The sequence below is a fragment of the Ursus maritimus genome, unplaced genomic scaffold, assembly GCF_017311325.1.
Source record: "Ursus maritimus isolate PB19 unplaced genomic scaffold, ASM1731132v1 scaffold_3, whole genome shotgun sequence".
Classification (NCBI taxonomy): Eukaryota; Metazoa; Chordata; class Mammalia; order Carnivora; family Ursidae; genus Ursus; species Ursus maritimus.
In genome coordinates, this window is record NW_024425563.1 from 77063074 (window position 1) to 77090721 (window position 27648).

General features: G+C 38.4%; 1 pseudogene; it reads left to right on the forward strand.

Moving 5' to 3' along the window:
• Nucleotides 1-27183, forward strand: LOC103658780 (annotated as a pseudogene).
• Nucleotides 27184-27648: the final 465 nt, after the last annotated feature.

Here is a 27648-nt window from a genome sequence, read left to right on the forward strand (position 1 = left end):
ATGGTCAGTGGAATTTCTATGGATGTGGACTTAGGTAAACAGTTTCCAACTCTGGCAATGGCCTTCAACCTCAAAGGTTGTAGTTGTAGTTGGAGGTAAGTAGAATCATGTGTATTGCTTACCTGTGTGGTTCACACATCTGTAAGAATTTCTGATAAAAAGAATATACTTAAATAAATATTAGTGGAAAAAACGAATGAATGAATGAATGAATATACTCTATGGATGAGGGTGGTCTGTCTGGTTATAGGATATTTTGGCTATCATCTCAATTATGGTTAAACAAATCCCATAATTCCATTAGATATGTACAGTGCACTATGTTTACTCTGGAGGAAATTTTTCTAATCTAACTTCAAACTTAACGTTAATTTCCTTTCTCTACCTCTTCAATTTCACCCGTAACAGATGAAACTAGCAAAGCTACTTTCAGAAAATAGAGAATCCATTTTGTATGAACTATATAGAAGCGATTGAATTCAGTATTTCTAGAAACCTGTGATCTTGGGTAACACCATAAGTGTATTAACTATACCAATTGTGTATTTGAACTCCTCATGATGAAGGTAAATTTTGTGTATTAATTATTTATTGCTGCTTCACAAATCACCCCACAAATTAGCAGACTGCAACAACTCCCATTCTTTCACAGTTCCTGTGGGTCTGTAATCTGGGCACGGTTTAGCTGGGTCCTTTGTCTCCTTGTTTCTCACAAGACTGACTGAAATTAAGGTGTGGACTCAGGGTTTGCCATCTCACCTAAAGGCACAACTCTCAGGTTTTCTGTGGATGCCAAGAATATTCAGTTCCTCTCAGGATGCTGGACTGAGGGCCTCAGTTTCTCTCTGAATATTGGCTAGATTCTGTCCTCAGTTCCCCAACATAACAAGTTGCATCCTCAAAGAATGCAAGCCCCAAAAGCAATAGTCAGCTATCAAGGTGGAAGTCACAACCTTTTGTAAGTAACCTAAGCACAAAGTCATATCCTATCAACATTGCTGTAGTTTATTGGTCGGAAGCAAGTTACTCAGGAGAAGAGTTTTATACAAAGCTGTCATTACCAGGAGGAGTGGATTTTTAAAAAATTAATTTATTTACTTATTGGCTTTTTAAAAAAACTAACATGTAATTAACATATAACACATGGTATTATTTGTTTCGGGAGTACAGGTCTGTGATTCATCAGTCTTTCACAATACACAGTGCTCCCCACAACACATACCCTCCCCAGTGTCCATCACCCAGCCACTGCATCCCTCCCACCCCCCTCCACTCCAGCAACCCTCAGTTTGTTTCCTGAGACTAAGAGTCTCTTATGGTTTGTCTCCCTCTCTGGTTTGGTCTTGTTTCATTTTTTCCTCTCTTCCCCTATGATACTCTGCCTTGTTTCTCAAATTCCACATATCAGTGAGATCATATGATAATTGTCTTTCTCTGATTGACTTATTTCACTTAGCATAATACCTTCTGGTTCCATCCACGTCATTGCAAATGGCAAGAATTCATTCTTTTGATGGCTGCATAATATTCCATTATATATATATATATGTATCCCACATCTTCTTTATCCATTCATCTGTGAATGGACATCAGGGCTCTTTCCATAGTTTGGCTATTGTGGACATTGCTGCTATAAACATAGGTGCAGGTGCCCCTTTGGATAACTACATTTGTATCTTTGGGGTAAATACCTAGTAGCGCAATTGCTGGGTCCTAACGTAGCTCTAGTTTCAACTTTTTGAGGAACCTCCATACTGGTTTCCGGAGTGGCTGTACCGGTTTGCATTCCCATCAGCAGTGTAGGAGGCTTCCCCTTTCTCCACGGGAGGAGTGGATTTTTAAGGGCCATCTTAGAGGCTGCCAAGTACAGTATGACTTGGTGAGTTTGACCTTAAACTGCCAGGCATTATTTTGTGCCCAGCAAAAACGATTCTAAATACTTTTAGCAGATAACTTGTTTTGTGATTTTAAATTTCATCTGGATGCTCATATTGGTTTATTTCAAGCTGTTTCACAATATAAAGGTTGGGAGGAAAAAAATATATATATAGGAAGAAAAAGTATCCTGTGAAATCAGCAGCAAGAAAATCTGCTGCAGCTTCTGCTCACGTCCAAGAAAACTGGAAGGCAAGAAAGCCCCTTGCTTATTTTTTGCCAAACCATACTCTCTGAAAATTTAATAAATATTGAATGAATTCATGTTAAAGTATGGAAGAATATGACTAAATTATTTAGACATTTTTTCCTCTTCACTATTTCTTCAAAGCCTTGAAAATTTGCCTTTTTGGTGGTTTGGGTTTGAGAACTTTCTTTTATCCTTTTTCTCGTTTATAAATAACTATAACGTAAGTAGGCAATTCACAACCGCTGTTATTATTTTAAAGTCCTAAATTTAATGACATTCTTATGTAAATAAAACTGAAGTTGAAATTAAAATAATGATTGCAAACTTTTTAAAACCTACTTTCCCAGTAATGTCTAAGAATACTTGAGTATGGTGCAGATACTGAAAAAAATTAGAAGTTGTATTTCTAGCCCTGGTATTAAAAAACAACACAACTGGTTGTAAAAAAATTATGATAAGTTTCCTGAAGGAATTTTTCCAAGGTGTTCTACCTTTATGGTGAATCTCTTATAATGAGCTCCCTTATCCGAAATTTGTAATTTCCCATTTTTTCTTCTGGAAAATCTTCCTGCCCTTCCTTCCTTCTCTGACTCCTTCCCCCCCCCCCCCTTTTCTTTTCTTCTTGTTTTTCTTTCTTTTATAAAATAAGAGTAATAATATATGGTTTTATTACCTGCCCTATGTTTTCTTTATTGCATACATCTCATTTATCCATGTTCTAAAAAATTAATTAGCTTCCAAATCTTCCTTCATGTGAATGTACTATAATTGAATTACTATCTTAGAATTAAGATTGCTATTGTGTCTTATTATTTTAAATATGCAGAAAATAACTGAAAAGTTTGCTTTGAGAGGTTTCCTAGAAAGGTCATTAAAAGACTGTGAAAGCTAAGAAATTTTACTGAAAGAGGCAGATTTTCTTCCAGAAAAGGAGAAATGTATTAAGATACCCTCTTTGCCATCCTCTCATCATGCTATTTCTATTTTTATTTTTTTATTTTTTTGGTTATTTTATTGGCATTCTTTGAGTATTGGTGATACTGAATGTTCATGTACAATTATGGGTCATTGTTGTTTCTTTAGTAAATTGTCTAATCTCTTGCTTAGTAACATTTATTATTTTTGATTTGAGTTTTCTGATTTATAGGACATTCCAATGTTCACGTGTGGAAATTCTTTGTTTTAAATTTCCATTGCTTTTCAGAATATTATGTCTTTTGCCATCCGTAGAGCCATTAAATATTCACCTACAGATTTTGTCCATTTTCAATTTTTATTGTAACATTTTAGCTGAAATTTTATCATGTAAACACACATTTATTATGTAACAACACACACAGATACATAGTATATCGTGTGGGTATACAACTTGATTTTTTGTCCCCAAGTGGACAAATACTGTAGCACTGTTTGGTGAGTATTCAACTGATTCTCTATTGATATGTAGCAATTCCCACTCTCCTCTCTCTCTCCCAATCTCTTCCTGTCTCTGACACACACACACACACACACACACACACAAACACACACACACACATCATTTCCACGCAGTATTTTCTGTCTCATTGGTTTGCCTTGTCAATTCCTTACATTTCCATGCAGTATTTTCTGTCTCATTGGTTTGCCTTGTCAATTCCTTAACAAAATGTCACTCTTCACTGTTTTATGACTGTAAACTTACGATCTACATTTACCTGTAGAACAAGTTATTATGCATCGTTCTTCTTTGCAGGCTATTACTTCATTGCACCTTGTATTTGTGGGGATTTTGTAGTTGCAAAATAAAGACATCAAATCAAGAAAAAAGGGATTTATTGGTGCTTTTGTGAAGCAATCCCATTCTTAGGGTTGTCCTCAGGTTCTCATTCATGTATGTTTCTCCTAGACTTCTCCCTGTCAGTTGGCCTCCTTGCTCCTGCTTTTGCATTTGGACTTACTTCATACCCTGTCAGTACATGGCCTCTGACAGGCCCAAGCTTATATCAGCTCAGGCAGCCATCCTGGAGAAAGGAAATACTTTCTCTTTCCCAGTGTCTTTGTATAAAAGTTCGAGATTTTGTCAGATCTCTGCCAATAATGTGTTTGAAGGATAAGGTACTTCATTGGCCAAGCCTGAGTTGAATCCTCACTTTTAAAATTCAGAACAGAGTTCAGTAATTGGAACTTCTATTAAAGCCACATGAATGAGGAAGTCAGATTCCTAAAATAAATCCAGGTGTTACTTCCAGAACCAATGAATAAGAAGAAATCTAGCAAAATAAAAATAGGAGATGTTGGGGCGCCTGGGTAGCACAGTCGTTAGGCGTCTGCCTTCGGCTCAGGGCGTGATCCCGGCGTTCCGGGTTCGAGCCCCACATAGGGCTCCTTCGCTATGAGCCTGCTTCTTCCTCTCCCACTCCCCCTGCTTGTGTTCCCTCTCTCGCTGGCTGTCTCTCTGTCACATAAATAAATAAAATCTTTAAAAAAAAAAATAGGAGATGTTATACACCACTCTAGGACAGAATGTATTAGAAAATTTCAGCTTCCAGCTTAATAAGCTTTTTACTTTATTTTGCACAAATTCTACTATTTTCAGTGGAATAATTTTGCATATATGGAGTAGAAAGCTCGAATAATAATATAGGTAATAATTTTGCTTCATATAAGCATTTATTCTTTTTTTTTGCTCTTCTGGTGAGATTTGGGAATATTATATACAAGCATAATACCTCTAGAATAACATAGCAAATCTTTCCCTTTTGTTGTGCACCTTAATGAGTTTTAAGAATTGATTAAGTCAAAGTGCTAAATAGTAACAAAATCACAAAAACTGGTTACAAATAACATAATCAAGAGGTAATATGCAATAAAAAATAAAAATCTAGAGCAGGATGTATAGTATACACTTTGACAAATTACCATATTGTCCCTTTGTGCATAAAGACATCTGCAGATGATGTTTCTAACTTCACCATAAGTTTCTATGTAACAGGAACCACATATTTTCAGCTTCCTAGAAGTTAATTTTGAATGGTCAGTTTTTAAAGGAATATTACTAGAACATGGCTGAAAGTGAATCGTGGCTTTTAGATTTCATATATGCTGGTATAAATTTAATTTCTGTAGAACTTTGATATGACTCTGTTATTTAAAATAATTAAAACATTCAGATTAGAAAGGGTATATCATAGTTTTAGTTTTATTTTCTGCTTAGAATTGTAAAATCCCATTCACAATTATCTGGGATCTATGTAATTCTAGTTTTTACATAATGGAAAGTAGGAATGCATATATGCAAAAATATAAGCTAATTTTCAAAATGGCTGTAATGACTTTTTTCTTTTATTTTTTTTTAATTTCTCACTTTTTGACTGACTTTCGGTTTGTTCACTACAAAAGTGTTCTCATCATTTCACCTGCTATGTGTAATAACACTAAATGAGAGATGAGATTATGATGATAGTAAGGAGGTGACCCAATTAAATCTAATTATCAGATTCTGTTATTTTTAAAGCTCATCCCTTTCTATCTTTCCCCTGTAATTTCCCTAGAGATTTCACTCTGGAGTCTACAGGATTTGAAGACGCTAAACTTCTTCCTGTTCTTTGATGCTCATGAAGAATCTTGTTTTTTAAAGCAGTCATGGAAATAAAAACTTCTATCTACTCTCCCAAATGCTCTTCCTTTAGGCAAGGCTTTTAATGAAACCCAGAATTTAAAGCCACAGTAACAAAATATTTAATTTTAAAAGAAAGTTGTATTAGTATACATTAGCTAAAATTGGGTGGCTAGGGCATGAGGGCAAGAGGCATCAGAGTTGGCTTTGATGTCAAAGTGCTACCACATGGAAGAAGGGATTAAAACAATTTTGAGAGGCTTCTCAGAGAATACATTAAACCAGAGGATGAGATGAGCACAGCCTACACAAGGAAGATGCTCTCTAACAATGAGAGTTGCTCCTGACTCAAGTGGTTGCTAATTTTTTGGCTATTTTCTAGAAGGATGCACAGGGAAGAAATTGGATTGGATAGTCTCCAACCCCGCTTTCGATCTGACATCCTGGTGATTAAGACTTTAGTGAATCCAAAGCAAGTCTTAAATTTCTTCTGTAAAACTACTATTTTGTAGCACAGCTCCCAATATTTTATTAATACTTACTGTCTAATCATATAGATTATAAAGCCAAAACTCTGACATTAGAAAAAAAAATATTATACATTATTCTTATAATGCAAAAGTCCTCTTATAAAATTAGCGCTTTTGATATAGGTAATCACAGTTTTACTTTACGATGTTGACTTTTTAAATTCTGTTTTCTTGTGGAAACAATAAGGAGAAGACATCACTGAGCATGCAGTAGTCATAAAAGACTTCATAGGAGAGGTCGGATTTTTCATGTTTTGGCAATAAGTTGTAAACTATTATAAGCTACCCTAGAATACACAAAAATAAAGCAAATTTAATAAACAAATAGCACTTATACTGACTGAAAAAGGAAAAGATGAAAATATGGACAATGAACCTAGTTTTATAACTTCTTAGGAAAACTCGATATCAGAAAATAACAGCACTGAAATTCACCTTTTAAGTTTTATTTCTTGAATTTGCTTTATGCAAGTTTCAACATTCTTTGTAGTTAGTTGTCTTGCATGTTAAAAAAGAGAAAAAGAAAACACTGCCAAGTATTTTCACAAAATTGTGATTTCACATTCCAGAAGCAGGGCTTGAAGAGTACGTGCTGGTTAATGGACTGTAGATGAGTGATTTTTATTACTCTCTTTTTGTTAACAGATAACAAGTAATCTTGTCAACAGAAGCATCTTCAAATACATGAAAAGAAGCACATCCAAAGAAGTGAGTAGTTTCCTTTGATTCTCTCTTGATAGACAGTTGGACTGTTCTGTAGGGTCACTCACTATTCAGACCAAGTTAGAAAAATCAATTCCACCTCTGGCTTTATCTGTTCATTTGCAAATCAAAAGAAGTTAATTTTAAAACAAAACAAGAAAACACCACTTTTACCTATTGACTTTAACGTGCTCTCTGAGAATTTAATTAACAGTTTCAAAATTTGTGAAGAAAAGAAAGATTAAGTTGGGATGCAAGTCATATTGGGATTTTTCTTCATCCTGTAATTATTTGAAAGCTGTAACTGGTGACAGTAAAGATGGAAACCTAATTTGCTATATTGTGGAACTGAATGTTGGAAATGCATGGAAGTATGGTAGAAATAATCCTGTGTAGAGTATAAAGATATTTTGTCTTTAGCCTTGACTGTGAAGCAACTAACCATGTGACCTTGCAAAGTCATTTCATTTAGTTATTAAATTTCATAATTTGTAAAATCAGGGATTGACTAGACACATTAATTTCAAATAGTTTTTGCCCATGAAATTCTGAGGCAGCCATGAAAGTTCACCATCCAGATCTTTCTTCAAGAGAGAACCTTCTCCAGGGAATGTAATTAGCTGACAGCCTCCAGCTGCTGCACCTTTAGAATCTGCTAGGCTGCTCTCTTCCTGGGCTTCTTCCAATGACAACAGTGGGAGAACAAGAACTGTGTTATTTGTGCCTCATGAGGGCAATTTTGTTCCTCCATCAGATAATCTTTGCTTAGAATCTCTCCATCAGATTGGTGGGAATTTCTCAGAGTTGCACTATAGTTCGAGGATCTTACCACTTAATCCTTTCCCCTTCCCTCTCTTTCTTCACTGGTATCAGATCAACATTGTGGTCTGGAGTGCACCCATGTGGCAGCCAGGAGAATGTACCTCACAGACCTCCAACAGCTAGGAGACTAATTGACCAAGGGCTCCATCTGCTGTGCCTTGACAGCCACTGCCAAGTTTGCAAGGTTACTATACTTTCCACAGGATGCTGCCCGCGAATCACTGAGATGATAAGTTAGGCCCATTCCTGGTAGACATGACATTCCTCTCAAGGTTAAGTTTAGCTTCAGAACTCTCTGGAACCTTGCTGACCCCTCTCTTAGATTGCACAGCTGTCTGAGATGCTTCGTTTCAACCTTCCCTCTTGCCTTCCCTTAGTATAGGACTTGCATTATGGTCTGATGACTCTCCCAGCCTTCTCCAGGCACCTGCTTATTTCCTTTCACACAGGCATTTGTTATAAAATTCTGATATTTTTGATTCCATCTTGCCATCTGCTTCCCTGAGGATTTTGATATCACATCCCATCCATTATTGCTGTTCCTTCTCACTTTTATCCTCTACAGATATTTCCTCCAGTCAATATCTTACACTCTAAGCTCCATATTAGCATCTGATTTCTAGAGGTCCAAAACTGGCACAAATCTTTTCTTTGAGCAAAATTCAACAGGAAAAGACCACTATTGGAAGTAACAGAATGGGCCTCTTCTTTTCTTTTCTTTTTTTTTTTAAAGATTTTATTTATTTATTTGATGGAGAGAGAGAGAGAGGGAACACAAGCAGGGGGAGTGGGAGAGGAAGAAGCAGAGTCCAAATGGAGGAGCCTGATGCTGGCTCAATCCCAGAACGCAGGGATCATGCCCTGAGCCGAAGGCAGACGCTTAATGACTGAGTCACCCAGGCACCCCAGAATGGTCCTCTTCCGACTGAAGCAAGGTTCTGGGGCCAGGGATTTCCTGATTCACTGCCACTAACCCCACCTTTGCCTCTAGTGGGAGCTCCTGAATCGTCTTTGAGAAATGTTTTAGAACATGGGAAAGACAGTTTAGAAACTTGTGCACAGGATGTCCTAACACATTAAATTATGTAACATCTAAAAGTGTTTTTTTTTTAAGACAATTTTATTTATTTTTAGAGAGACACAGAGCATGAGCAGGGGGCAGGGAGGGGTAGAGGGAGAGGGAGATGGAGAGAATCTTAAACAGGCTCCACCCCCAGCATACAGTCCCAGGCAGGACTCAATCACACAACCTTGAGATTGAGACCTGCGCTGAAACCAAGAGGAGGACGCTTACCCACCTGAGACACTCAGGCGCCCCACATCTAAATGTTTTAATTGGAGTCTATATAGAACCTTTAGAGCACGCCCCCAAACTTGAAATTTTACCAACAAAGCCAAGCCATGGTAGAGGTGTCCCCTGGCAGCAGCCACAAAAATCAGGGCATCAAACAAGGGTTAAAATTCTGTTGTGTGAGATACGGGCAACCTGGAGCTAGGCAGAGGGAGAGAACAAAAATGATATCCACCAGCCTCCGGTCCCTCCTAGATGCTCAGGCCAAGACCCCCAATAAGCAAACAGGCCTTTTGCACAGAAAGGCTGGGGAGTGTTTCAATGCCCTCGCAATGCCCTGAGGGTAGTAACCTGCCAGAACTCGTCTTCTAATTGTTTCAGTGCTCTGGGACCCCAGAACACGAGGTCCCCAGGCCTCCAGAGCCAGGCCATCAAGGGGTATCCCCGGGCCGCACCAGAATACGCAGGCGCTCCCTCCCAGGAGATAGCGTGGCGCTGCGGAGCGTGGACTAGGGGGAGCAGGAGAGCGTCAAGATGGTGCCCGCGGGGTTTCGTTCCTGTGGGGCGTTGGAGCAGGCGCCTACGTACGTGTATCAAATTAAATGCCTGCCCATCAGGCCAACACGTTAATATAAGCAAAAGAGTCTCCGTTCCTTCCTGGTTAGGATCAGCTGCTTCTGCGCCGGGCCGTGAGACAGGTAAGTCCACCTGCGTTAGCTTTTTGAGGGGCATTTCTCAGCTTGTCACAGCTTTGTGGGTGCCTTAGAGATGGTTTTCAAAGCTAGATGTTTTGGGCGCTGGTGTCTCACATGCAGGTCTTAAAATTGTGGGCGCCGGATGTGGGGTTCAAATATTTCACTCAAGGAGAAGCTCTGGGTTTTGAGATCCCTCCTGACGGTGGGTCGTTGCGCCAGAGGCTGGGTTTATGGCGAGATCGTCCCAGCCTCTCCTACTCTCTGGATGTGTTTTTTTGTTTGTTTTCCACTTTGCTCGATTTGTAGTCTTTGCTCAGTTGGCCTTTGGGTGTTTTTTGGTTTTTTTTGGTTTTTTCTTCCCCTTTTTCTTTTTCAAAGGAGAGTATTTCCGCGGGCCTGGCTGGGTCAGTCGGCTAAGCGTCTGGTCTGCCTTCTGCTCAGGTCATGAACTTGGGGTCCTGGGATCACTCCGTGGGATCCCTGCTTCTCCCTCTCCTACCCCCACTCCTCATGTGCTCTCTCGTTCTCTCCCTTTCTGTCTCTCAAATAAATATATAAAATCTTTAAAAAAGGGGGGGACTATTTCATATATAGCTATAGACTCCGTATGTCTGTTGGAGGAGGGGAGTACGGATCTTCCTAGGTGACCAATCTTGAACCAGAACCTCCCTTTCTCTTGTAATTGAGAATTTTCAGTTTGATTTAATCTCTATTTCTTTGTTAGATTTTTACCGTTTCCTGGTTCTACTTATTGTCTCTAATTTTCTGTGGTTTGGGATATCAGGCAGATTTGTTAAAAATTGTATGTGAAGACAGAGGAGGACGAGAGAAAAAAATATACGTGACTTGAGTGTAAACATCATTCGTTTGAAGTCCATTGTAGACAAATATTTTGGCACCTTGAAGGGAACTGAGCAGCTAGCACTTCATCTGACAATTTCATATTTGCTCCTATTTCCATGAAAAGCACTTTGTTCAGTATCTAAGGTGTGTTTCTCCCTTGGTCAGTGAGTACAGTACCTGAGATGTACCTTACGCTAATTCCTGTTGTAAAGAAAACGGAACCATTTTATTTGCTCGTCTGTTGCTCTAATGTACAGGTCTGTGTGTGGAGGTGTTTGGAGGTGAGGCAGGGCTGGAGCAGGCAGGAGAAAAGAAATGGTTCTAAATCAGACAGGTGAAAACAACAATGTAGTATAGAAATAGTACACCAAATAGATTGGGGTGGATGTATGATAAATCAGTGCCTAAAGAAAACTGCCCTATTAATGTAATCATCAGGGGTTTTAATAAAAAGATAGCAACATAACACAATCTGAGACTAACTTTCAGATTCTTCGGATAACAAGGATCGAATCTGAAGTTATATTCATGTCAGTGATCCAGGCAGTTTTTAAATAATTTCCTTTTCTGTTTGATCCAGAATGCAAATTGCTCAGACCCATTCACTATTGTAAGCATTAAAAGGGCAGTTTGTTCACATTATTCTGATATGTCATCACTTTTCGGGGTTCATTAGAAAGGTAAACATTGTTGATACCTGTGAGTTATAGTCAACTCAGCAGGCATTTAAAACATTAAAGGTATGTGTTCCCTTTCAAAAGAGAAGGAGCTGTGCAAGCAGTAACTTTTTATGTCTAGAGTAAATAGGAATTATTGTCTTTTGTGGTAGTCAATTAATCACCTGGAGTTTTACATGTGATCCTGGCTAGGTTAGAAAGTTTTATTCATATTATTCATTCTTTTTTTCTAGCTATTTTAGCTTTGAACAGTTCTATTAATTTCTTGGCATTCATTTTGAGTAATTTAGGAAAATGTTTATATTTCATGGCCAACACCAATACTATCCTACCTTCTCTATGAAGTCTTTTCTAGCCGCAGCCTGTCTTTTGTGATCAGTGTTTAACTTGCTTTCTCTACCAGTCATTTGTCAGTTTCTACCTTGCGCTGTAATATCTTTAGCCTGTGCATGTATTACATCCACAAACAGATTTTAAGCTACCTGAAAGTCAGGAATTTATCTGAAATTTCCTTATATCCCCCAATTTTTCAAGTCTTTCACTCATTAACCTTTTATTATTGAAGAATAGTTGCCATACAATATTTTATTAGTTTTAGGTATATAACATAGTAATTCAATATTTATATACATTATGAACTGATCACCACTCATTAATTAACTCTTGGTTGCTTTGCAACATAAATTTCCTCAGCATATAACATGAGTATTTTCTATGTAAGTATTTCACTCTGTATTTTAGCTCGTGACATATTCTGATAATGCAAATAAGATACTGAATACAATTGAAAATTCCCATATTTTAAGATCTTAAACCATAATTTAGAAGTCAAATACTACAAACACTAGAGATGAAAGTCATTTATGTATTTATATGTAGATTTTCTGAATCAGTGCATTGCATGTACATCAAAAATGATTTATCATCTGGATAAAAACCTATCTGGAAGCCAACCTGGCATTCTTTTTGCCAGCTGCATAATATTTATTGATCTGTCAGGTCCTTAAACTGTAAAATTAAAGAATTTGGGCCCTTAAGAAACATGGATACCAACAGCTCCTAAATTTTACATCTTAAAAAATCATCTCTAGTGATCTATTGTCATTTTGTGTGTGCATTTAACCAATATATATTGAGTACATACAATAAATTAGTAATTTTATAAGTAACAGAATTCTGTAGTGGAAAAAAATTAGAGTTCACATTTGTGTGTGTGTGTGTGTGTGTGTGTGTGTGTGTGTGTGTTCATGCCTATATATTGGAGCAGGGATTGCTAGTGAATACGTAAGGTGTCAACTTGCTATAAATAAGCAAAGAAAAAGAAAGCTAAGTAAGGGGTATAGGCTGATGGATGTGGGTAGTAATTTACACACATGGGTAGAGAAGGACTCTATAATGAGGTTACATTTGAGAAGAGACATAAATGAAGTAAACCATTTGGTTATCCAAGGGAACAAAGTTCCATGAAGTGTAATGGCAAGTACAAAAACCTTAACAACAGATCTTGCTTGGAATGATTAAGGAGTAGTAGATGACCTGATACTATCTGAACAAGGGGAAATGTGGCAGAATATACACTTGGAGATGTGGTCAGGTATCTGATCATAGGATTTTGCAAGACACATAAAGAATTGTAGATTATATTCTGATTATGATGATAAACCCTTGAATGGTTGGAGTCAGTTGAGATACGGTCTGACATATGCAATGCATATAATCGTTAAGATAGACTATCAGAATTAATGCACTGATAAAACATGATTTACACTGTTAGTCTCAGCAGGTATTTAAAACGTTAAGTATACGGGCTCTTTTTCAAAATGTTGTCTATGTAATTATATCATGTCTACGACTAGAATCTTACAGATTAATCCCAAAATACTAAGACAATTCATTTGTTAGTTATTGTTACTGTCTTTATTTTAACTGCTGGTGACACTGGATCTGAGTATTGTGGAAATTCAGAAGGGTTTGGTGTCCTTAAGGCCAAATGGGTGGTGCTGGTATCCATTGCTTAGGCTCTCAGCAGTTTGGTAACTCTGTTTGAATCATTCACATGGCATAGCGCAGCTAACATTTTCACAGGCCACCTTCTTTAGTCTCTCATATGAAGTAAAAAATTCAGAAAACCAGGCACTTTCCACATTTAAGAGACATTGCTGTAGAATGCAACTTCCACTACCAAATAAATATAAATAAATAACTAAAGGATTTAGATAGACTCTTTTGGACCAGTTGTCCCATTCTCAGCAATAAGCCATGGAGCAAGGCCCAGTACTCTGCATTTGGAGCTTCTCCCAGTGATGTAGGAGAAAATTTGCTGCAAGGCATTCATGTCAAAAATCTCTTCTCCAGTTACAATGATAGAGATACATAGCAAGAGACCCAGCAAGAATAGAGAGCAGAGAATCCTGTAACTTTCAGCAAAAAAGAGATTCTTGGGAGACAGGATTGTAGCCAAAGTGATTTTAACAGCAACATTCCTTCATTCATTAAATATTCATTGAGTGACTAGTATGTATAGGCACCTGGAGATATTGTGGGTACAGTGATGACCAAGTCAAAGTCACTATGGCTCATGCACCTGCATTCTGTGGTGTTTTTCATCCCCTCCCTCCCAAACTATACTCAAGTCAGTCCTAAAAGAGAAAAAGCTTTCATGAATGGATCAGTAGTTCTTGTTCTGGAAGGAGGGATATAATTTCTGAGAAACAGAAGGCCGACTGGTGTATTTGTTCAAAGGAAGGAAAATCAAAACACTTTGTGATCATATTAACTCAATAGCTGCTAACTTTTAGGTGTATATTTGAATTGCTGGGAAGCTTTGGTAAAAATCCCAAAGCCTAGTTTGTACTCCAGACTAATGCATTCAGCTCTCTAGGATGGGTGGGGCCCAGCCTTTAGTAATTTTTAAAGCTCCCTGAGTGATATGAATGTGCATCCAGGATTGAAAAACCTCTGCAGTAGCTTGTTGTTTGACTTTTGTTCTCCTGGATATTTTCTTGGGCAAGTATGTACTCCAGAACATATGTATGCATGTACATTTGTATGTTCGCATCTCCCTATGTGTGTATGTGTTTCTCTTTATATGGTGCAGTTACAATGTGAAGCAGGGATTATCTGACTGGAAATATATTTGGGGGACTTTGTTTTGCTAAATACATCCAAACTCTTCTGTAAGCTGTGGCAATTTGGTATAATAACAAATGTTTGATATCACTGCAGAGAAGAATCCACCTGAGGCCATGTAAACTCCACAGGAATAATAATAATAATAATAATAATAATAATAATAGTAATAAATTCAGCATTAGTTTCTGACTAGAAACTGCATTAAATCCATGATCATGTATACTACGTTAATTTATTTTCCTATGAAAAAACTAGCATAATCTCTCAAAAGTTAGAATTTATCTTAAAATAAGGTGAAACTCATTTGTTAGCATAACTCTCGTTCAACTATTAGATGTTGATGTTACTGTTTCTTATCAAGCAAACATGGTTGCCTAGTACTTGCTTATAGAAAGCCTCTTTCTTGCTTGTGATTAATAGATGTGTGAAAATAGGTGATACACACAAGGGCACTAACACCATCCCCTGAGCAGCACTGCTGTGCCTCTGTCTCTTCTTCTAGTCTCTCTCTCTCTCAGTAATGGCTATAAACCCAGGCAGCCAGAGAAAAGCATCTTGTTAAGGAGCTTAAGGTAATTTGGTCTCATAAAACAATGAGAATGGGCCACTGATGTCCTCTGCTTTAGGGAAATATGTATTTCTTAGTGTGGGGTAGAGAACCAAATCAACATTAAATTACCTCTGTGTAAATAAATTATATGACATCAGTAGTTAAGAAACTTGAATATAAAAACTTGGCCTGAGGGGCGCCTGGGTGGCTCAGTTGGTTAAGCCTCTCACTCTTGGTTTCAGCTCAGGTTGTGATCTCAGGGTCCTGGGACAAGCCCGGTGCTGGGCTCCCCGCTCAGTGGTCTGAGATTCTCTCCCTCTCCCTCTGCCTCTCCCCTCCCATGTGTGCACGCACCCTCTCTCTCAAATAAATAAATAAAGTCTTAAAAACAAAACAAAACAGAAAAAAAAAAACCCACATGGACTGATATAAGAAAAGATTCAGATTTACTTCCAGATCACTCGACATACATCTTTAAATCCTTTGATGGTACAACCTTTAAGCAGTTTGATTCTCTTCATCTCTTCTCATCCTTCAAGTAGAATTCCAGCTGTGATCTATCCAATGTTGTGATGTGACTATCAGATCTAGACTGAGTGTGCTAATTATTCTTTTAAAAGATGCCAGGATTTCATGATGCAATTACAATATTTTGCTTTTCTTAAAATGATTTCAAAAGTTGATTCCACCACACTGTCTCTGTTGCTTATTGGTTTTATTGTCTGTTTTTTTTTTTTGGTAATAAAAAATGGGGTGTATTGTATTGATATTATTTGGGGATGCATGACAAATAGTCCTTTTAACAGTGTATAAACATGAATAGACCATACAGGGGTTTATTGCTGAAATTTCAAAGTCTGTTGCTCTTGGCTTCTTGATCTTTTTTACATTTGCGTGGGATAAAGAGCCTGTGACCAGTTTTATTTTGTTGCTGCTACTACCGCCAGATATAGCAAAGCTAAGACATGTTGCTTTGAGTTATGTCCTAGTAATTTTTGTTAGTATTGTAATTGAGCTTCTCCACTTTAGTTCACTCAAGTGGTTCTGTGGCTATCTTGATGCATTCCATATTATACATGGTCATAAATATCCTATAGAGAAGAACTGTGTACAATAGTTACTGCTTCTGTGGTTATGACATAGGTTCATTCTAGGGCAAAAGATTTCTTTTTTATTGGTGAACAGTTCCCCAAATTTAATTATGCATAGGTTATCCTGACAAAAAGGTGAACAGACCAAATATGTTTGAGGCACATGCAACTAAATCATAACCAAAAGCTATGTCTTGTTCGTCCTTCCCTGAACTTCCATCATCTAGTTAGCAAACTGGGCTATTTATTAGAATCCACAGACCAGCAGTCCTCAATTTTAGTGTGTATATGCAATACCTGGGGATCTTATGAAAATGCATATTCTGATTCAGAAAGTTTAGGATGGGGCTCCTTTTCAAAAGGTGCCCGGAGAAACCAAGCTGCTTTGTCCAAGAACCACACTTTGAATAGAAAGAAGCTAGGCAACTGGCTTAAAATCTAGATTCTTAGGCTCAGTTCTTCACTTACTAAATCAGATTACATTGGAATCTCCATAGAAATCTGATTGTTTTTTAATTTATTAATTCTGACGAAAAGCAAAGTTATAAAACACAAACTATGAGACACAACATAAATAACTCAACAGGATAAGTCAGAGTTAAATTTCAAATTACTTTTTCTAATATCTTTTAAACCTTGGAGGAAGTTCATCAAATTCAGCACTGCTGAAGATTAAAGTTTTAAAGTAGAAGGCTGCTTATTTAGCAAGGCGGTGCTCCGTCAGGACACACGTTTTTCCCCTGTGTGTCCGCCTCAATCCAAGGTAGACTGTTTCTCAGAGCAAGGCTTCTGGTGCCTGGCCTCCATGATGCCCGCAGATGGCAAGCATGCCTCCCCGTCCTAAGCATTACTGTGTTCTCAGAGCATTTGAGGGCAGGCTTGAGTCTGAGGCAGTGTTTCCAGGGCATCTAATTGCACCATGCCCAGTGTTGCTCAATGTGAAGGGAAACTTCTAATAGTCTATCACATGGAGGGCCTCCAGTTTGCTTAACAGCATGCCTAATGTTGAAATTTTAAGTTATTTTCCAAGTGTCCTAGAATATTCATACTGTATGAGCACCTTTATGCTTGAATCTGTCACATTTTGTATTTGATTAAAATATATTCTAACAGATGAAATATTTAAACGTAACTGTAAGGTTATCATTACATAGTAAACAATTAAATATTACCAATTTATAGTTTTAACAAGAACCTATATAAACGTATCTTTTACTTCATCCTTGCTAACATTACGTGAAACTTTTCTAAAATTAATATGGGAGGTTGAGTAGAGGGAATAGAAATGAGACAAGATTGGCCTTGTGTTGCTGACTTTTGGAGCTGGATAAAAGATAACGTGAGGTCTCCTTATTCTGTTCTACTTTTGTACATGTTTAAAATTTTCCTCAATAAAATGTGGGGAAAACTTAGACACACTCTAACTCTACAGCCAGACAAACCCTTCTAAAGGAAAATCTGTGCATATCTGTCCCCTCCTCATAGCCCTTGGTAGCCTCCTTTGCTCTCAAACTTTAAATGAGTTAACTGAGCTCATATAGCCCCGTAGATTCTAGCTCCTGTGTAATTATTCAACTTCATCTTAAACCATGTCATCCTTTATTCTCTAAGATTTTCTAAGTTGATTTATTTGCACCTCCTGTGACATACTTTTTATCTCTGGGGCCACTTTTTCTTTTCTCTTTTGAAACTTCTTTCACTAACCTCTAATCCCAGTTTTTCATAAATATTTTTTAAATTTATGGTTTCTCTTTTATGTAGTTCGGTGTCTATATTTTGTCCATGCATCATTAATCTTCTCTCATCACTTTTATTTCTTCTATTATCTTTATTTTCATCCAACGCTTTTGACTCTATTGCTATTACCAATTAAGTATAAAGCAATTGAATTTTGCTTTTAATACTGTTAATGGTAGTGCTGATTCTCTGATTCTGCTATTGTTATAAGTTTATTTGCATTCTCTTCTTATTTCGTTCATCCTTGCTTTGTTCAGCTTATTGTGACATTTGATACTGAGCCTCTGTTTCCTTTTATTCATGACGAAAACGATTTTTAAACTCTTTCAGTTCATCTGGTACATTATTTTTAGATGTACCTCCTTCATGCGAATTTTCAGAGCACTGTTTCCTCATCTTAATTTGCAGAATCTTGTCATTAATTTTGACTTAGATCGGGTACATGCAAGTGGACTCTGAGATGGAAATTTTCATGCAGAGGTTTATGCAAGAGTGCCCTTTGGAGAAGCACTTCTAAGATGTAAGGAAAGCAGGATCAGGCAGAGGGAGAAGTTCAGTCACAATGCAGTTGAAACAGTGACCTCAGCTGTGCCACAGTTTACACTGAAAGCCGTCTGCTGAGGCGGCAGAGGTACCAGGCCTTGTACACCCACCCCTACATTAATGTGAGGGGCAGTGGCTAGGGTGGATGCAGCTTTGAGACTTCAGCAGCCCAAGTCCTATCAGCTGGGAGATTAGATACCTTGGACCTTTATGAATGGCACATCAAGGGTCACTGCTGTCTGCTCAGATCCATTTACTTCTTGTGATTTCATCCTGTCAGGGAACAGCTTTCTCAGGATTCTGGTATGTCTCATCTCCTGCGGAAACTTTAAAGTTGAAGGTTAGTGGAAGAGATTCGATTCCTTGTTGCTCCAGACTGATTTAGAAACTCATCGTCTCCTTCATTTAGATTTCCCCATGCCTGTGGACAGCACCTCTGCCACTCCACGTGGCATACCTGGTGAGGCGATCCAGACCTAAGCCCTTGGTCACTATGTCCTTATCAGGCCACGGCTGCTGCATTTTTTCATTTGTCATCGGAACTGGTCAGAGGAGTAGCAGGAGATAGCACCTAGATCAAAGGTAGACCTCTTTGTCCTGAGATACAGCAGTAGCCTTTTCCAGATGATCAGAGTCAGTTACACCAGACAGCGTTTTTTCCATTTGTTTGGATGCTTTTCTCTGGGCATCAGATCCTGAAGTGATCAGGTGGTAGCCTTAGCTTAGGTTCAGTGGAACTCTTAACCCTCTCCCCTCGTGGAAGTGTTTTCCTCTCTGGGAAACTGGATGTTCAGATCAGAGTTCCTCAGCCTTGCTGCCATAGACATTTTGAGCCAGATAATTCTGTTATGGGGAACTCTTGGTATATTGAGGAGGTTTGGCAGCATCCCTGGCCTCTAATCACTGGTCACCAGTAGCATCCTCTGGTTATGACAACTGAAAATGTCTATAGACATTGTCAGATGTTCCCCTTTCCTCCCAGAAGGGGAGGCAAAATCATCTCCAGTAGCCTAGGCCCACAGAGACTAAATTTTAGGGAATAAGAAGTACAAATTCCTCAACTGTCTCACTGGGAGTAACAGTACTGCTGTCCTTTGGTTCCAGTACCCATGCATCCTACCATTTGGGAACAAAACAGTATTCACTAATTTAGGATGTGTACCTTGTCCTCATGGAGAAAGCCGACCTTGTGGTTGCACTTTCAAAAGACCACCTTCACTCTATTTGTCCAGAGCCTTGGGGCAATGATGGAGGGGGGCAGGGGAAAAATATTTGGTGAGTCTGAGGACATTGTAAGCCGGGACTTCATTTATTATCAAGTCCACATACACCTGTCTAACAGAGGCACCATCATGACATTCTGGGACCTGTATTATTAGTATTGATCGAGACATTTTGTCCTAGCACTAAAATCCCTATTCCTCTCTCCCAACACATAGTTGCCAGGTAGATGGTCATGAGGTTCTTTAGAAAAGCACTGGGGCTGTCACTGTCATCCACACTTATAGTCATATTGTACAATCCTTCCTTTTGGGGAATTGATGCTTCTTCCTCAGTCAGTGGATTTCAGTCATAGAGTTTGCTCGTGTCTGGAGACTGGATCTGAGAATGTGACATTTTATTGGGGATTCAGCCTTCTCATTGTCCATCTTCAAAATTTTTATTGTACATATTCAGCAACATTCCTGTTGGCTTCTAGACTATTTTGTGCCTCAGAACATTGTGTTCTATTTTTTCAATAGTTCTCTGTGGGTCAGGATCACAGGCTGCCCCTCAAACCTTGCTACTCATTATGGTAATTGCTCCCACCTGAATTCTGATGGTTAAGGGCTACCAGCTGGACGCTATTATCTCAGGATCCTTATTACTTTCAGGGACCTCTGTTCTGAAACAGCATTTTCTATGATGATCCTAGCCGATGGAGGACAACCCTTCTCAGTGATCCCGGCTAACTCTCACTAACATGTATCTTTATGCCTTGATGAATGGACTGTCCTTTAGGCACTCCCACAGAACATAATAATTGGCTTGTGGGCTTTCCAGTCTTACCTAATAATAGCAGCTACAGCTTCCCCCCCACCCCGACCTCTGTTTGAGCATTTGGAGACGGTTATGAACTGAAGGTTTGTGTCCTTCCCAAATTCATATTTTGAAGCCTTTAACTCCCAGTGTGATGTTATTAGGAGGTAGGGCCATGTGAAGGGAAGGTAAGACTGTAGCTGTCCATAAACCAGGAAGAGGGTCCTCACCAAGAGATGAATCTGTAGACACCTTAATCTTAGACTTTCCAGCTTCCAGAACTGTGAGAAATAAATTTCTCTTGTTTCAGCCACCCAGTCTGTGGTGTTTTTTATAGCAGCCTGAGCAAACTAAGACTTAGCCCTTCTCCAGCATGTAGCTTAGGTGATCATTTTTTCCAAACTCCCAAGGCCATCCTAGTTAAGCTTAATAACACTATCTCATAGGGTCTCTGCCAAAATATTAAATCTCATATTTGGGAGAACTTTTTATGTCTCTCTTGACCCTACACAGAAAATGTTTTTTTCCTCTTTCTCTAGTACTTATTACTTAGATGCCAAAGCTTCTTTGGAATGTATTCCTTTTCCTCTCTTAGCAAGTCCGATAACTGCTTCAATTGCGTTATACTGACATTTGACTCAAACTATGGGTCCAGTGGCCAGGTAGGGAAGGAAGGGTGCATTCTGTAGGACAGAATATCCTGCCTTACAAGTCAGAGGCCTCTGCATTGCCTGCAAGCAAGGGTCAAGAGGAAATACTAATATTTAAACTAGAGACTGAGTTGCTTCTGCAGATTCAGAGGGTTCAGGGAGATCTGAAGTTTCAGAGATCTCGAAGTTAAAATAAGATGTCCCTATCTGAAATCTCAGGCCTCCCTTCTTTACCCACCAGTGCCTAATCTTGGTGTGGGAAACTTGCTAGGGTTGAGAAGTCAAACCTCTCCAGAGATTTCCACCCCTATGATTAAGTTCTGGGCCCAATCTTCTATTTTTCTGCACTTTAGCTATAGGTGGTGGGGATCTCTTTATAGGCAGCCAAAGAAACAAACCCTCTGACGTTCACATTTCTTCTTAAGTTGGTGACTATTCACCTTCAGCCTTTTCTTTCTTTCTCTAATGCATCAGATGGCTCCCAGCAGCAGCCATCTAATTTCATAGTTGTTAAAAATACTACTTTCGCCCGTACCTTCCAAATGCTTGGGACATGCCTTACATTCTGTTCACAGGCACCTGTCCCCATTTACCGCCAGTGAGGGTTTTCACACTTGCCTACTAGAGAATACCAAGGGCTACCAGTGTTCTGTTGACTGCCAGAGAGGGGTCTTCATCCACATCTGGGTGGCTAGTGAGTCAAGCCTCCAGTTCTCACTTTAGAGTTGGCTTCCTAGGACCTTTGCTAATGCCATCTCCCTCAGGCCAGATTTCCTGAAAACAAAATGCAGTGGAGATTTCTGTGCAGGAGGTTTATTGAGAGGACATGCTGGACCACTCCTGGAAGGCTGTGAAGAAAGCGGGATTGGACAGGGGGAAAAGTGGAAGTGCAGTTCAGTCACAATATCCAGGGAGCTCCAGAGCTGATGTGGCCCTTCACACCTATCCCAGTTGGAAGCAAAGAAGTGTAGGGCATTTGTTCAGCACCATCACTTCCCCAACACTTAAAATTAGTCAATTTTATTGTGTATAAATTATACCTTAATAAATAAATGAAAGGAAAGCATTTACACTCTTACAACAAGTAAAATAAAATTTTAAAATAACATTATTACAGGGGACTGAAGATTTTTCTGAATATGTCATAGGGGGGAGGAGAGGGTTAGAATAGGTATAGAAAAAAAAAAAACTTCTTTAAAATCCTTTTTAAAACTCTATTTGCCCAACATCTGAGTACTTGCTATATCTCTTCTGTACTCTTATTCTGCTTCCAGACTCTGCCCTTCTTGGAGCATTTCCAACATCATCTTGGGCTTTTAATCCACATCCATATATCTCCCTGACCATTTGTTTCTCACATAAGATAATTTCACTCTCAGCTTTCGCTGTTTGCAGCTCCATCCACTGATCTACTTTACTACTCAGGGATCTTCTTTGGGATCCATCCACCTTTGAAGGTTAAAGACTGGAGATTATAATTCTTTGTATTCAATATTTTATCCTCTCATGTCTGCCTATGTTAATTACAGCCCTCAAACATTCCCCATCAGTGAAAATAAAATCTTTCAATATTTCTTTCAAAATTATGAGTTTTCAATGTTTAAAGGATAAAAATTAGAATTTATTAGTATCAACTTAACCCAAGGCACACTTTTAAAACTAGATGAGGCAGGAGAAGTTAAAAATCTGTCCCTTGGAAGATCCTGCATTTCTCACAGTAGAATTATTTTAAATCATTGTGTATCAAAAATTAGTATTTCAAGCAACATTTTATTCTGTTTAGAAAAATTGATGACTTTACTGCAAATACATATATTTCAATTAAATGGTAGTGCAATGACACACACTAAGATTGGATTTAAAAGTTGATTGCAAATGAGAGTGATAACTCATCTTTTAGACATTGAAAACTTTCATCAGAACTCTGCCTCAAATACTGTTTACTAAAGAAAACCTGTAGGAATATTTATTAACCTATAGGTGAACTCAGATTTTTTTTATGCTAGGAAAGGAAATCGGAAGTTGCTGGATGGAGTCATGATACCACAAAGTAACAGGAGAAAATAATAAACTGGGTAGATAATCAGTTCTGTCTAGCATGAGAGTGAGCTGCTTGTCCATGTTCCCAGCCCATTTAAAAAAAAAGATTTTATTTATTTCAGAGGGAGACAGAGAAAGAGAGAGAGGGAGGGAGGGAGAGCACAGAGGGAGAAAGAGAGAGAGAGAAAGAGAGGGCACAGAGGGTGAGAGAGAAGCAGACTCCCCACTGAGCAAGAAGCCCAATGCTGGGCTCTATCCCAGGACCCTGGGATCATGACCCGAGCCCGAGGCAGACGCTTAACTAACTGAGCCACCCAGGCGTCCCCCCAGCAGATTTAAAAATACCTTTTTCAGGGCCGCAGGTGAGCTGCTTTAAAAGGACTTCATTGGACTCACCCAAGGTTTTCTTTTCTGATTCATTTACCAGTCCAAAGCCAGCTTCCCTTTGTAAGGGAAACGCATTAAGGAAGAAAAAAAAAATCTATAATATCTAGGACCATCCCAAATAATTTGAAAGTAAGCATGCAAACTTTGCTTTTTTGACTTACACTGTCATTCTGCACAGAACAAGGATTGCTTCATACTTGAGCCACTGCATTTTGTACTAATTTTGACAATAGAGTCTAAAAATATACTTCTTAAATATAATGCAAGCATTCATCACGAAACCTGATTATTTAGGTATTAACTCTAAAAACCTTAGAGATTATGAGGCTTATTGGGTTAAATCAACCACTGAGGAGAAACATTCTGGAAAAAAGTCCACTCAAATTCTGTCAGGTTATTTTATGTATATGGGTATTTCCCCAAACATGCTGAAATTGAGATAAACTCAAGAATTTCATAAAATGGGGCACCTGGGTGGCTCAGTCGTTAAGTGTCTGCCTTTGGCTCAGGGCGTTATCCCGGAATTCTGGGATCGAGCCTCACGTCAGGCTTTTCCGTGGGAAGCCTGCTTCTTCCTCTCCCACTCCCCCTGCTTGTGTTCCCTCTCTCGCTGGCTGTCTCTCTCTCTCTGTCAAATAAATAAATAAAATCTTAAAAAAAAAGAAAGAATTTCATAAAATGAAAAATACTAGATTTTCCATTTTTAGCAAGCAGAATATGACTCTGTGCAGTTTAAGTTGAAGAAACAAGTTGCTTACTTATCTATCATAAAATATCAAAGTTCAGTCCAGTAACCATAATCAGTTCAGGCTCATTCTGCAAAAGATATTTGCAGAAATTCGTCAGATGCCTGTTATTGTTTACAAAATTAAGCATTTCTATACAATGTGTACTTTTGTTAAACCTCTTAGGCAAGCAGTAAGGTAGTCCTAGGTCCTCCCAGGAAAAGAAAAAGTCAGTGCAGAAGTACAGAATCAAAAAATACAGAAATTACCTCTGTTTGAGTGCTCCTTTTTTTTTTTTTAGCTAAGATATAAACATCACCCTCCCCGACTCCAAAGTTATACATTAGTTATGTCTGTACATAAATAGAGAATTTTTTTCTTTGACTCTAAATGAAAATTTTATTTAATGAAAGTGAATGCTATAATTGAGATTTTAGTTGGTAATTTTATTTAAAAAATACTCATGCTAATATGGTACAATCAAAGCACTGTTCAAATTGCTTTATTAATATTAACTTATTTACTCCTCTGTACACTGAAATGGGCTATATTTGATATCCCTGTTCTACAGACGGAAAACAGGCACAGAGCAGTTAATAACTTCCTGAAGGTTACACGGCTGGTAATTGGCAAAGACAGAACTCATTCTGGGAATTCGCTCTCTGGAGTTCATACTCCTAACCATTACACTATGCTGGATAGTAAAATGATAAATTATAAAGCTAGAAATTATTAAATAATTTTATTTTTCAAATTTGTACAAAATAAGAATAAAAATCAGTTTAAAGGAACTCTGTACCTCCTTTGCAATTTATGTCTCTACTCCTTCTCCTATGTTATCCTCATTGACCCCAGCATGTTCACTGTCAAGCCATGAAACACCATAGCCTTATGCCCAAATAACTTTCTCTCCACTAGGCAGCAAAAGTTTAAAAGAAAGGGTCTTGGAACTTTGCTTTTTGAGTTTGCATCCTGGTTCTGCCACTTAGAAACCATGTAACTTTCCAAGTTATTTACCTTTTCTGGGCCTCCGTTTGGGTTCCTGGGAGGATTAAGTGATTTAAAATGAAGAGCACTTAGTTAATGAACAGGTCAGTATTGCTGTTTTTATTATTTCACTCAGTAGAAGAGCCTACTTCATAGGGTGTTGCAAGTTTTAACTCATACCTTCTACAGTTCTCTCCAGCATCCCCCCTCATTGCCAGGTGCCTAGTAGGAGCTCAGCAATGCATGTGAGTTTTTTCTCTCCAAAGTTCAGGCCTTCTATCTCTCTTTCCTAAACTGTGGCCATCTAACTGGGCTCTTTCTCTCCCAAATTTTCAAACAATTCTGCAAATTAATCTTATTTCAAAATCCAAATTTGCATTTACACTTTATCACATACACACGAGTAAAATTTTAAGTTTTAGAAAGTCATTCAATGTCCTGTGCACTTTGCTTTGAGCTTCTTTTTCCTGCTTCATACCCGTAATCTTCCACGCTGTGTTCCTGTCACACCAGAGAAGTCACTTATCCAAACACACTTTTATACCTCTGTGCTGGCTATCATGCCTTTCTATCTACTTGAATGCCCTGCTGAGTAGCTACTTAGGACAGGCCCCATTCAAAAGTTCTCTATGACCATATTCAGTTCTTTGGAGACAATTTATTATTCCTTTAACTGTGCTCCAAAGGCATATCAATTACAATCTTCCTATAGTTCTAATCACCCTCCATAGTATTTTATAATAATAGTTGTATACCTACCTGTTCGTGTCACTGTGTATAAGGAAAATGCCCTGTATACTTCTCTACACCAAAAAAATGCCTATTATAAGTTCTCAGAAATATTTATCATATGCACAAAATATGGATCAAGCACTTAATGATTCCTCAAAAATAATTTGGAAGAGGTAGCAGAAATACAGAAGGAAATAATTCCTCAAAAATAATTTGGAAGAGGTATTCAGAAATACAGAAGGAAAATAAAAGCTTAATATTTACGTTGGAAATTGGTTGGCATTCAACTTCTAAAAACAAATTTGGAAAATAATATAAAGCAGATACTCAGTTAATGGGAGCAAGATGGAAAATGCTATTGCCAAACCATATTTAAGAGTAATCAAGTTCTCTAAATTGAGCATAAGTCTGAAGCATGATCAGGTTAACAAAAAAGAAAAGACCAGCGTTATTTTGCCTCAATTGGAAACAGAGTGCGGGGAAATTTGTATTTTTTCCTCAGAGAGCAGGGTGACTTTATTCCTTCCATTAAGCCAGATTTGTGCCAAACCTTAGCTGAAGCTTCAGATCTTTATTGATACCTCTTTCCCCATTGAGCTTATTTATCCCCTGTTTTGTGCCTGCCTTTCTCTGCCCCCTAAGTGGTTATTCCCTCACCTTTAATTTTGTGTTAATGTACATCAGTGTGATAGCTTCCCTTATATTAAATGGGTATTTCATAGAGCTTTATGGATTTAGAGACTTGATTAAAGATAAACTAAGAGCACTGGGTGTTATACACAGACAATGAGTCATGGGACACTACATCAAAAACTAATGATGTACTATATGGTGACTAACATAACATAATAAAAAATTTAAAAAAAAGATAAACTAAGGGTTGAATTTCCCTTAGATTGACCATGTAAGATGGCTGATCAGTCAGCAAATTCATTAGGTATCTAATATATGTCAACCATTAAAGGATGCAGCATTGTCAAAGGAAGAGCATAATTTTGTCTCAGACACAGAAACAGGGTGACGAAGGGGATGTCATCAGTTGGAAAATGTCGCAGTAAGACGCACACGTTGTGCTGCCGCTGTGGTGTAAGGCCTGCCACCTTCAGAATCCAACCTGGGGCAAATGTGGCCATCATGCCAAGTGGAAGAGAAAGCATCGCTGGAGTGCCAAGGCTAAAAGATGAAATACCACTGGAAGCGGCCGAATGAAGCACCTACATTTTGTATACTGCAGATTCCGGCATGGATCCTGTGACAGAACAACACCTCAACCCAGGAGGGCCGCTGGTGCAGCATCCAGTTCATCCTAAGGATTTCAGTGATTAGTCACAGAATACATGTTCTGGTTAAAAAAAAAGAAAGGACAGAAGGAAGGGAGAGAGGGAGGGAGGGAGGGAGGGTAGGCAGGCATAATCATTATCCACATGGAGCTCACAGGTCCAGGTAGTGGATATACTGTGTGTACAGACTTTGGCATGACAAAACAATGAGGGAGTATGGAAGCAACTGAAAGAAGTCAGCATTTTTGCAGAGAAAACAAAGAATTGAATGCATAAGCCCAGAGATAAGGGCAAGATAATCTGAAGAATTCTAGTTGACCTCAGCATTTTGGACTTGATCCTGGAATTCTCCTTTCCTTCCTCCAACGAAGGATGGATTTTCCTTGAAGTTATCAAAAGCTGTTCACTCTTTTTGTGCACTGTATCCGTCTCCTTTAGCATACGAAAGACTTTGTTCCTGCAATCACATATGTGTTCTTTCTCCTGAATCATTGT